At 47.9% G+C, this 12613-nt stretch overlaps 1 long non-coding RNA gene across 8 annotated transcripts in view; it reads right to left on the reverse strand.

The window, feature by feature from the left end:
* Window positions 1-12613, reverse strand: part of LOC139253754 (uncharacterized) — a 52673-nt gene that overhangs the window by 23889 nt on the left and 16171 nt on the right. Inside the window, exons 5-6 of one of the 8 annotated variants that reach the window (XR_011591983.1) lie at window positions 5430-5492; window positions 3312-3911 (exon numbers count right to left, since the gene is read on the reverse strand). The exons of 6 other annotated variants lie outside the window; for them this stretch is intronic. This is a non-coding gene — a long non-coding RNA (uncharacterized lncRNA). Of the gene's footprint in view, window positions 1-3311; window positions 3912-5429; window positions 5493-12613 lie in introns of those variants that run through there. One more of the 8 variants, XR_011591982.1, reaches the window with a different exon arrangement.

The following is a 12613-nucleotide window of genomic DNA, read 5'->3' on the forward strand; positions in this document are numbered from 1 at the left end:
TTCTGTAGGGCACACGCTAAGTCCAGTCGCTGAAAGTGATCAACAGTCTGGGTTTTGTGTTTAGTGATCCCAGGCGTGTTACCGATACCTTCCCTGGATACCAAGGCTAGGAGAGGCACTCGAAGGTATGAGGAGCTGGGACTGAGAATCAAATTATCTGGAGTTAGAAAGGAGAAAAGGGCCAAAAATACAGCAATCTGCAACAGGACATCAATTAGTCTGCTTTTATCTTGGCGACATCAAATACTTGACACACACTGTTGAAACAAGGCCGACTTATTTTGCATTGATCCAGAATATTAATCTCCAGCCAACCATAGGGGTTATTAACATCAAGAGAAACAATGCCCGACTGTCAGAATGAACATTATTCAGTCCTGGATTTGATCATCAGCAGCAATAACAGCAGAATTCAACTTCGGCAATTACGTGTGAACTCGCTGGTGTCTCAGTAGGTGGTGTGATAGAGGGAATCTCTTCCCACGCACGGAGCAGGTGAACGGCCTCTCCCCAGTGTGAACTCGCTGGTGTCTCAGCAGGTTGGATGAATCAGTGAATCTCTTCCCACACACGGAGCAGGTGAACGGTCTCTCCCCAGTGTGAGTGCACTGGTGTCTCAGCAGGTGGGATGATGCAGCAAATCTTTTCTCGCACACAGAGCAGGTGAACGGTTTCTCCCCAATGTGAGTGCACTGGTAAATCAGCAGAACATTATTTCTTTTAAAGGTCTTCTCACAGTCAGAACATTTAAAAGATCTCTTATCAGAGTGAACTTGCTGGTGTGTCAGCAGGGTTGATGACTGAGCAAATCTCTTCCCACACACGGAGCAGGTGAATGGTTGGTGAAGACAAACGTAGGTCCACTGCAGTCAGAATCAGGGGAAGTCATAACGGGAAGTCATAACGGGGAACAAAGAAATGGCGGACCAATTGAACAAGTACTTTGGTTCGGTATTCACTAAGGAGGATACAAACAACCTTCCGGATATAAAAGGGGTCAGAGGGTCTAGTAAGGAGGGGGAACTGAGGGAAATCTTTATTAGTCGGGAAATTGTGTTGGGGAAATTGATGGGATTGAAGGCCGATAAATCCCCAGGGCCTGATGGATTGCATCCTAGAGTACTTAAGGAGGTGGCCTTGGAAATAGCGGATGCATTGACAGTCATTTTCCAACATTCCATTGACTCTGGATCAGTTCCTATGGAGTGGAGGGTAGCCAATGTAACCCCACTTTTTAAAAAAGGAGGGAGAGAGAAAACAGGGAATTATAGACCGGTCAGCCTGACCTCAGTAGTGGGTAAAATGATGGAATCAATTATTAAGGATGTCATAGCAGTGCATCTGGAAAATGGTGACATGATAGGTCCAAGTCAGCATGGATTTGTGAAAGGGAAATCATGCTTGACAAATCTTCTGGAATTTTTTGAGGATGTTTCCAGTAAAGTGGACAAAGGAGAACCAGTTGATGTGGTATATTTGGACTTTCAGAAGGCTTTCGACAAGGTCCCACACAAGAGATTAATGTGCAAAGTTAAAGCACATGGGATTGGGGGTAGTGTGCTGATGTGGATTGAGAACTGGTTGTCAGACAGGAAGCAAAGAGTAGGAGTAAACGGGTACTTTTCAGAATGGCAGGCAGTGACTAGTGGAGTGCCGCAAGGTTCTGTGCTGGGGCCCCAGCTGTTTACATTGTACATTAATGATTTAGACGAGGGGATTAAATGCAGTATCTCCAAATTTGCAGATGATACTAAGTTGGGTGGCAGTGTGAGCTGCGAGGAGGATGCTATTAGGCTGCAGAGTGACTTGGATAGGTTAGGTGAGTGGGCAAATGCATGGCAGATGAAGTATAATGTGGATAAATGTGAGGTTATCCACTTTGGTGGTAAAAACAGAGAGACAGACTATTATCTGAATGGTGACAGATTAGGAAAAGGGAAGGTGCAACGAGACCTGGGTGTCATGGTACATCAGTCATTGAAGGTTGGCATGCAGGTACAGCAGGCGGTTAAGAAAGCAAATGGCATGTTGGCCTTCATAGCGAGGGGATTTGAATACAGGGGCAGGGAGGTGTTGCTACAGTTGTACAGGGCCTTGGTGAGGCCACACCTGGAGTATTGTGTACAGTTTTGGTCTCCTAACTTGAGGAAGGACATTCTTGCTATTGAGGGAGTGCAGCGAAGGTTCACCAGACTGATTCCCGGGATGGCGGGACTGACCTATCAAGAAAGATTGGATCAACTGGGCTTGTATTCACTGGAGTTCAGAAGAATGAGAGGGGATCTCATAGAAACGTTTAAAATTCTGACGGGTTTAGACAGGTTAGATGCAGAAAGAATGTTCCCAATGTTGGGGAAGTCCAGAACCAGGGGTCACAGTCTGAGGATAAGGGGTAAGCCATTTAGGACCGAGATGAGGAGAAACTTCTTCACCCAGAGAGTGGTGAACCTGTGGAATTCTCTACCACAGAAAGTAGTTGAGGCCAATTCACTAAATATATTCAAAAGGGAGTTAGATGAAGTCCTTACTACTCGGGGGATCAAGGGTTATGGTGAGAAAGCAGGAAGGGGGTACTGAAGTTTCATGTTCAGCCATGAACTCATTGAATGGCGGTGCAGGCTAGAAGGGCTGAATGGCCTACTCCTGCACCTATTTTCTATGTTTCTATGTTTCTATGTCCCTCTCCACTGTGAGTGAGTTGGTGTCGCTGGAGGCCGGATGACTGAGTGAATCTCTTCCCACACACGGAGCACGTGAGTGGCCTCTCCCCAGTGTGAACTCGCTGGTGCGTAGTGAGGTTGGATGAATAAATGAATCGCTTTCCACAGACGGAGCAGATGAATGGCCTCACCCCAGTGTGAACTCACTGGTGTGTCAAAAGGTCGTTTGAACAGGTGAATCGCTTCCCACACACGGAACATGGGAATGGCCTCTCCCTTGTGTGAACTCGTTTGTGTCTCAAAAGGTGAACTTAACGAGTGAATGCCTTCCCACACATGGAGCAGTAGTGTGGCAAATCATCAGTGTGAATACCCTCATGTGTGAAAAAGGTGGGCTAATCGAGTGAATCCTTTCCCACACACGGAGCAGTTAAATGGTCTCTCCTTGGTGTGAACTCGCTGGTGTTCAGCGAGTTGCAATGACCGGGTGAACTTCTCCCCATAGTGAGAGCAACTGAATGGACTCTCATGAGTGTGAAGGAGCTGGTGTTCAGCCAGACAGAATGACTGCCGGAACCTCTTCCCGCAGTGAGAGCAATACAACGGTCTCTCGTCAGTGTGAACTTGATGGTGTTTAATCAGGTCCTCAGAGGTTGTAAAGCTGTTCCCACAGTCAGAACATTTAAAAGGTCTCTCATTAGCGTGATCAAGTTGGTGTGTAGTTGATTGGATGAACAGGTGAATCCCTTCCCACACATGGAGCAGGTGAACGGCCTCTCTCTATTGCCAACTCGCTGCCATGTCAGCATGTTGGACAACTGAGTGAATCCTTTCCAACAGAAGGAGCAGGTGAACAGCCTCTCCCCAATTTCCAGCCGGGATGGTTAATTGAATCCCTTCCCACAGTTGCCACATTTCTCCATGGTGGGGGTGTCCTTGTCTCTCTTCAGGTTGAACGATCAGTCGAAGCCTGAACACATGTCCGGTTTCTCCCCGCTGTGAATTTTCGGGCTGTGTAACTGGTTAAAGCTCTTTCCACAGGCTGGAACACTCTCCCTCGGGTGTGTGTCTCGGTGCTTCTCCAGTCACACTGATGTTTGAAATCTTCTTCATCAGACAGAATAGGCAAGCATTTCTCCTTCCACATTCAAAGGGTGATGATATTCAGGTCCTGATGAACTGAGTGACTACAGATCTTGACATGATGTTTGGTTTGCGTTTTGCATGTATGTATTTTCCCCTTCTAATATCCTGCAAAAGCAGTTTACAAAAGTAATCACTGTAAGTACAGGATAGAAATTCAGAACAGACAATTCCACTTTCTATAAGAACATAAGAATGAGGAGTAGGAGTAGGCCATACGGCCCATCGAGCCTGCTTCACCATTTAATAAGATCATGGCTGATCTTCAACCTCAACTCCACTTTCCCACCCTGTCTCCATAATCATTGATTCTCCTCGAGTCCAAAAATCTATCTATCTCAGCCTTGAATATACCCAACTCCTCAGTATCCAGAGAGTTGGGGTAGAGAATTCCAAAGATTCACAACCCTCTGAGTGAAGAAATTCCATCTCATCTCAGTCTTACATAGCCGACCCCTTATCCTGAGACTAAGCCCACTAGTACTAGACTTGCCAGCCAGAGGAAAAAACCTCTCAGCATCTACCCTGCCAATCCCTCTCAGAATCTTATGTTTCAACGAGATCACCTCTCATTCTTCTAAATTCCAGAGAATATAGGCCGAATCTACTCAATCTCTCCTCATAGGACATTGCCTCCATTCCAGAATCCTGCAAATCTCCTGGGAGGATAGACGCACCAATGTCAGTGTTCTCCATCAGGCCAACATCCCCAGCATCGAAGCACTGACCACACTCGACCAGCTCCGTTGGGCGGGCCACATTGTCCGCACGCACGACACAAGAATCTACTCAGAACTTGTACACGGCAAGCGAGCCCCAGGTGGGAGGACATTTCAAAGACACCCTCAAAGCCTCCTTGATAAAGTGCAACATCCCCACCGACACCTGGGAGTCCCTGGCCAAAGACTGCCCTTAGTGGAGGAAGTGCATCCGGGAGGGCGCTCAACACCTTGAGTCTCGTCGCCGAGAGCATGCAGAAAACAAGCGCAGGCAGCAGAAGGAATATGTGGCAAACCAGTCCCACCCACCCTTTCCTCCAACCACTGTCTGTCCCACCTGTAACACAGATTGAAATTCCCGGATTGGACTGTTTAGTCACCTGAGAACACACTGAGTGGACCAAGTCTCCCTCGCTCCGAGGGTCTGCCTGTGATGATGACACTGGGGCCACAAGCTCCGCCCCTCACACTCTAATTGGTTGGAGGACCAACTGCCCGTTCGGTCCTCCAGCCCCGCCCCTGCTCTTCCTATTGGTCCGGAGCTGCCATCAATCATCCGGGCAGTGTGAGCTGAGCATGCCGTGGGCGGTGAAAGCCTCAGGCCCCGAATAAGAGCCTGCGGCTCCGGCCTTTCCCCGAGCGGGGCCCCCGGGGGGCAGCTGCGGGTCTTTCTCCCGGTGACAGGCCCGGGAAACGGCCACCATCTTGGCAGGCTGAGGGGGCAGCAGGGCGCATGCGCGGCCTTTCCCTGGGCCAGGAACCAGGAGGAGAGAATGTTGTGAATTTCTATCCTGGACTCTCAGTCAGGGCTTTTGTAAACTGCTGTTCCAGGCTGAGAGAGAAGGGGGGCAGCATTTACAGGCCGCAAACTCACACCCAATATCACATCCAGGTCTGACACACTCACTCCATTCATCAGGGACCCAATATCATCGGCCTTTCAATGTGGAAGGAGAAATGTTTGTTCTGTCTGTGGGAAAAGATTACAAACATCAGTGTGACTGGAAAAGCACCGAGACACACACACCCGAGTGAGTGTGTTCCAGTGCACTGACTGTGGAAAGAGCTTTAACCAGTTATACAGCCTGAAAAAACATTGCACCATTCACAGCGGGGAGAAACTGTACACGTGTTCTGTGTGTGGACGAGGCTTCAACTGATCGTGAACCTGAAGAGACACAAGGACACCCGCACCATGGCGAAACCGTGGAAATGTGGGGACTGTGCAAAGGCATTTAATTTCTCGTCTGAGCTGAAAAATCACCAACGCAGTCACACCGGGGAGAGGCGATATCATCAACGATGTCCCTGCAAGATCCTGCAAATCCCCTGGGAGGACAGGCGCACCAACATCAGTGTCCTCAACCAGGCTAACAATCCCTGTATTGAAGCACTGACCACACTTGATCAGCTTCGCTGGGCAGGCCACATAGTCCACATGCCAGAAACGAGACTCCCTAAGCAAATGCTTTATGCGGAGCTCCTCCATGGTAAACGAGCCAAAGGAGGACAGTGGAAACGTTATAAGGACACCCTCAAAGCCTCCCTGCTAAAGTGCGACATCACCACTGACATCTGGGAGAGCCCGGCGGCCGACCGCCCGAGCTGGAGAAAATCCATCTGGGAGGGCGTTGAGCTCTTTGAGTCTCGACGCAAGGAGCATGAAGATGCCAGGCGCAGGCAGCGGAAGGAGCGCGCGCGGCAAACCAGCCCTACCGACCCCTTTCCCCGATGAATGTCTGTCCCAGCTGTAACGGGTCTGTGGTTCTCGTATTGGAGTGTTCAACCATCAAAGAACTCACTTTGGGAGTGGAAGCAAGTCCTCATCGATTCCGAGCGACTGCCTATGATGATGCTTCGTGTGTCAGAAGGGATTCACTAATTCATCCGACCTTCTGACACACCATCGAGTTCACACTGGGGAGAGGCCATTCACCTGCTCCGTGTGTGAAAAGGGATTTAATCGATCATACAACCTATTGACATACCAGCGAGTTTACATGTGTCTGCAGGGTTGGATTCTGCTCTTCGTCACATCTAAGACTGAACCATCTTCATTTTGACAGTTGGGCTTTGTTTTTGCTGATATTAATAACCCTATAACTGGATTAGAGTTTAATATTCTGGATAAAAAGCTGATTGACTTGTCGGGCTGCTGTGTTCATTTAAGAACCACTGTCTGATCTATCCCCGTAATTTCTGATGAGAGTCCCTGAATTATTTTACAATAAAATTATGACCTTTTACTTCAATCCTAAATTGATCTTTGGTACAAAATCTACAATTCTGTGCCTGAAAGGTTCCATTGATTAACATCTCCAATGAGAAAGTGCTGATTAATCCTTTGCAGACAATTCTTACTGACGTGCACATTACACACAGTGGCACTTCCATTATCCACCAGAAAAAAGGGGAATGGGAATTAGAGACCCTTAAGTGTTGCCTCTCCCGTCTGGTACAGCAATCCTGTTGGCTGGGAATGGAGACATGTCCAGTCAAAGTAACGGGATGATTTAAAGGTATTTACTCAGATGGGCGGGTGGTGGGAAGTGGTGTTCCACAGGGATCGCTTGTGGGACCACTGTTCACCATTTACATAATTGATTTGGACTTGAGAACCAGAGGTAGAAACATAGAAACATAGAAAATAGGTGCAGGAGTAGGCCATTCGGCCCTTCTAGCCTGCACCGCCATTCAATGAGTTCATGGCTGAACATTCAACTTCAGTACCCCATTCCTGCTTTCTCGCCATACCCCTTGATCCCCCTAGTAGTAAGGACCTCATCTAACTCCTTTTTGAATATATTTAGTGAATTGGCCTCAACAACTTTCTGTGGTAGAGAATTCCACAGGTTCACCACTCTCTGGGTGAAGAAGTTCCTCCGCATCTCGGTCCTAAATGGCTTACCCCTTATCCTTAGACTGTGACCTCTGGTTCTGGACTTCCCCAACATTGGGAACATTCTTCCTGCATCTAACCTGTCTAACCCCGTCAGAATTTTAAATGTTTCTATGAGGTCCCCTCTCATTCTTCTGAACTCCAGTGAATACAAGCCCAGTTGATCCAGTCTTTCTTGATAGGTCAGTCCCGCCATCCCGGGAATCAGTCTGGTGAACCTTCGCTGCACTCCCTCAATAGCAAGAATGTCCTTCCTCAGGTTAGGAGACCAAAACTGTACACAATACTCCAGGTGTTTGAAGATGGCACAACATTGGGTGGTGTAGTTAATACTGAGGAAGACTGCGATAGCATCCTTGTAGAATTATTTAGTTGTGTTAAGTAAATAGCAGCATCTTTTGATTTGCTTTGACTGATCACATTACTATATAGTTATGTGCAAAACAAAAATCATTTAACAGCTCCCAATTTCAGAATTGTCAGATTCAAACTCAACTTTTTCCAAGTACAATCTAACATTTCAAATATTATAATGGATGTAGGCGAGATATTAGGACTGTTGTCTAACACAATCCAAACACAGTGACACACAGAGAGATGGGCAAGTGTAGCTTCACAGCGAAACCTTTCAAGCCTCACTAAAAACTAGCAGACTGGCAATCCACTGTTAACTAATGGAGTTGTGATCTTTGTAAATTATGAAAGGAAATGCATGGAAATGTGTCAAAGAGTTCATTTACAGAGTAGGGCATCATCTCCCGTTGATTTCTGTTTCTGATACTATGCAACAGAAAAAGATAATTACAACACGACAAGTCCTCTGTGATAGGGGGATGTTTCCTCTCTTTAAAGAGCCATGAAAGAATCCTTCCGTACCTTGCACTCCCTGCATGGTCTGTTTGGATTGACAGCCGGATCCTCTGCTGGGATCCACTGTGGCGTCTCACAGGAGCCACCACAACCATCAAAGATTTACTCATAGATTAAGTCCTGTGCCCTCAGCCCCACAGGTTTAACTCTATGGACAGTAAGTTCTGGAATGTAATCCTATTTAATCAGTGGCATTTCTCTATTTGGAGTTCCAGCTCCTACTCCCTCCACTAGTTTACCAGGAGTTCACTGATCAGGTGTCCCTTCATTTCTTTGCGACGGTTGTTATTTTCCCCATCCTGGTATTCCGGGTCTGCAGCAGCAGTCACGGTCCATGGTTATAATGGAATGGACAGCAGATTGGAAAGTCTGTCATTCTATATCCGCCCTTCTGTCTGTTTCCTCTGCCCCACATAGCTGTATGAGTGGGATGTATTTGCACTTTCGGGAGCACAGCCATTGGTCAGTTTTACCCTCCTGCCCATAACACAATTATTCTGAGACCATTCATCGAGTTCCCTCCAAACTCTCCAGGACTCTGGCATTATAATGTGGCACAATACACACAACAATGCCTTGTTATTATCTCATGTATGTCCTTAATGTGGACTGTTAGACTGGGATTGCTGCTGGTTGCTGTTTATATGTTTTAACAGACCAGTTTTTCTATTCAGTAACATTCCACCAGTGCACCGTGGCTGCAGTGTGTACCATCTACAAGATGCAGAAACTCGCCAAGGCTTCCAGCACCTAGAAGGACAAGGGCAGCAGGCGCATGGGAATACCATCATCTCCAAGTTTCACATCATCCTGACTGGGAAATATATCACTGTTCCTTCATAGTTGCTGGTTCAAAATCCTGTAACTCCCTATCTAACAGCACTGTGGGAATATATTCACTAAACGGACTGCAGTTGTTCAAGGAGGCAGCTCACCACCATCTTCTCACCGGTGTTATGTATGTAACTATGTAATACTTGCCACCAGAGGGCGCGACTGTTGGAGTCCTAATGGTCACCTGCACACATGTGTAGGGCCAGTATAAAAGGTTGGCTGCCATGTTGTTTAGGCACTCTGGAGTTTAATAAAGAAGACGAAGGTCACACTAAGTTTAGGTCACAGTACTCACCCTCGTGGAGTTCTTCTACACAACAATTGGTGACAAGTAACAGAATACGAACCTTCACGCAACCATGGCTGCCGTTGGAATATTAGAGAGATTCGTAGAGGGTGATGATTGGGAAGCCCTCGTCGAGCATCTCGACCAATACTTCATGGCCAACGAGCTGGAAGGAGACACTAATGCGGTCAAGTGCAGGGCGGTTCTCCTCACCAGCTGTGGGCCTAAAATATACGGCCTCATCAAGAATCTGCTCGCACGGACAAAACCCATAGAGAAGGAATATACAGAGTTGTGCACCTCAAGTCGAAGGAGAGTATCCTCATGGCCAGTTATTGTTTTTACACGCACCATCGCTCCGGGGGCCAGTAGATTATGTCGCCGACCTGAGATGCCTCGCGGGACCTTGCGATTTTGGAGCTGCGTTGGGGGAAATGCTGCGGGACTTTTTCATGCTGGGCACCAGCCACGAGGTCATTCTTCGAAAGCTGCTGGCTGCCGAAACCCTAGACCTGAGCAGGGCCTTCGCGATCGCCCAGGCATGCATGGCCATGGACAATAACACCAAACAGATATCTTCTCAACATCGAAGCTCACTGACAAGTGCATAAAATGACATTGCCAGCAGGCTGAACTGCATATGGCAGGGCCTATACGTCTGCGGTTGCAACACCTGTGATGACTCAGAGTCTGCCATCGGGGGTGAATGTGAATCCATTAGCACCGTGTTGGTGCTGCAGGGGTAATCATCGGGCCCATCAATGTCGATTCAAGCACTACGTGTGCAAAGGCTGCGCAACAATGGGGCACCTCCAGCAAAAGTGCAAACGTGCTGCGACACACCACGTGGCAGATGATGAATGATCCGGCACCGATCACGCAGCACAGGCAACTCAACCCAAGGAAGAAGTGTATGGAGTTCATACCTTCACCACCAAGAGCCCTCCTATAATGCTGGAAGTCAAATTAAATGGAGTTCCAGTATCTATGGAGTTGGGCACGGGTGCAAGTCAGTCAATAATGAGCCAGTAGGCTTTCGAGAAACTGTGGGACAATAAGGCACAAAGGCCCAAACTGAGCCTGATTAATGTAAAGCTGCGTACCTACACCAAAGAGCTCATACCAGCCATTGGAAGTGCGGCAGTGAAGGTATCGTATGATGGAGCTGTGCATGACGTATCACTGTGGATTATTCCAGGCAATGGCCCAACGCTGTTCGGCAGAAGCTGGCTAGAAAAGATTAGATGGAATTGGAACGACATCAAAGCACTATCTTGAGTGGATGACGCCTCGTGTGCTCAAGTGCTGAGCAAGTTTCCCTCGCTATTCGAACCAGGCATCGGCAACTTCACTGGCTTCAAGGTACAGATCCATCCAGGCCCCGATGCACAGCCCGTCCATCACAAGGCTCGGGCAGTTCCATCCATGATGAGGGAGAAAGTCGAGATCGAACACGAAAGAATCATATTGCCAGTCGAGTTCAATGAGTGAGCCAGTCCAATTGTTCCTGTGTTGAAAAGCGATGGCACGGTCAGAATCTGCGGAGACTACAAGGTAACGATTAACTGAATCTCACTCCAGGACCAATAGCCGCTGCCCTAGGCGGATGGCCTGTTTGCAACTTAAGCGGGGGAGGGGGGGGAATTCGTTCACCAAGTTGGACCTAACCTCCGCCGACATGACACAGGAGCTGGCTAAATCTTCGAAAAGACTGACGTGCATCAATACACACAAAGGGCTGTGTATATACCACAGATGCCCTTTCAGGATTCGCTCGGCTGCAGCCATTTTCTAGAGAAACATGGAGAGTTTGCTGAAATCTGTTTTGCGCACCGTTGTGTTTCAAGATGAAATCCTGATCACCGGTCGTGACACCATCGAACACCTACACAACCTGGAAGATGTTCTGAGTCGCCTAGACAGAGTGGGACTCAGGCTGAAACGCTCCAAGTTTGTTTTCCTAGCGCCAGAAGTCGAATTTTTGGGAGAAAGATTGCAGCAGACGGCATCAGATCCACAGACTCAAAGACAGAGGTCATCAAGAATGCACCCAGACCACAGAATGTGATGGAGCTGCGTTCGTTCCTGGGACTCTTCAACTATTTCAGTAACTTTCTACCTGGCTTGAGCACGTTGTTAGAGCCTTTGCACATGTTGCTATGTAAGGGTGATGACTGGGTTTGGCGCAAAAATTAAGACACAGCTTTTGAGAAGGCCAGGAACCTGCTATGTTCAAATAAGTTACTTGTACACTATGACCCATGTCAACATTTAGTGCTAGCTTGTGACGCCTCATCGTACAGGGTCGGCTGTGTGTTACAGTAAGCCAATGTATCAGGCAACCTCCAACCGGTTGCATACACGTCTAGAACTCCGTCTAAGGCTGAGAGAGCCTATAGTATGGTCGAGAAAGAGGTGTTAGCATGTGTATATGGGGTTAAGAAAATGCACCAATACCTATTTGGACTTCGGTTTGAGCTTGAAACTGACCACAAGCTGCTCATTTCGCTGTTTTCAGAGAGCAAAGGTATTAACACCAATGCTTCGTCCCGCTTCCAAAGATGGGCACTAACATTATTTGCTTATGACTATGTTATCCGCCACAGACCAGGCACTGAAAACTGTGCCGATGCTCTCAGCCGGCTACCATTACCCACCACTGGGGTTGATATGGCGCAGCCCACAGACTTACTACTGGTCATGGATGCTTTTGAGAGCGAGGGGTCACCCGTCACGGCTCGCCAGGTCAGGACCTGGACCAGCCAGGATCCTGTGCTATCGTTAGTAAAGAGTTGCATCCTAAATGGGAACTGGTCGGCCGTTCCCAGGGAAATGCAAGATGAAATTAAGCCAGTCGGATTGTCTCGTATGGAGTAATCGCGTGATTTTGCCAAAAAAAGGCAGAGAAACGTTTATACGCGACCGACACAGTCCCCACCCAGACATTGTCATGATGAAGTCAATTGCCAGGTCGCATGTTTGGTGGCCCGGCATTGACTTGGACTTGGAGTCATGTATGCATCAGTGCAACACTTGCTCGCAACTGAGCAATGCAGCAAGGGTGGCTCCATTGAGTCTGTGATCATGGCCCCTCCAAACCGTGGTCCAGAACCCACATAGATTTTGCCGGCCCCTTTCAAGGAAAGATGTTTTTAGTAGTAGTGTACGCTTACTCCAAATGGATTGAATGCGTAATCATGTC

Source organism: Pristiophorus japonicus, unplaced genomic scaffold, assembly GCF_044704955.1.
Source record: "Pristiophorus japonicus isolate sPriJap1 unplaced genomic scaffold, sPriJap1.hap1 HAP1_SCAFFOLD_510, whole genome shotgun sequence".
NCBI classification, from domain to species: domain Eukaryota; kingdom Metazoa; phylum Chordata; class Chondrichthyes; family Pristiophoridae; genus Pristiophorus; species Pristiophorus japonicus.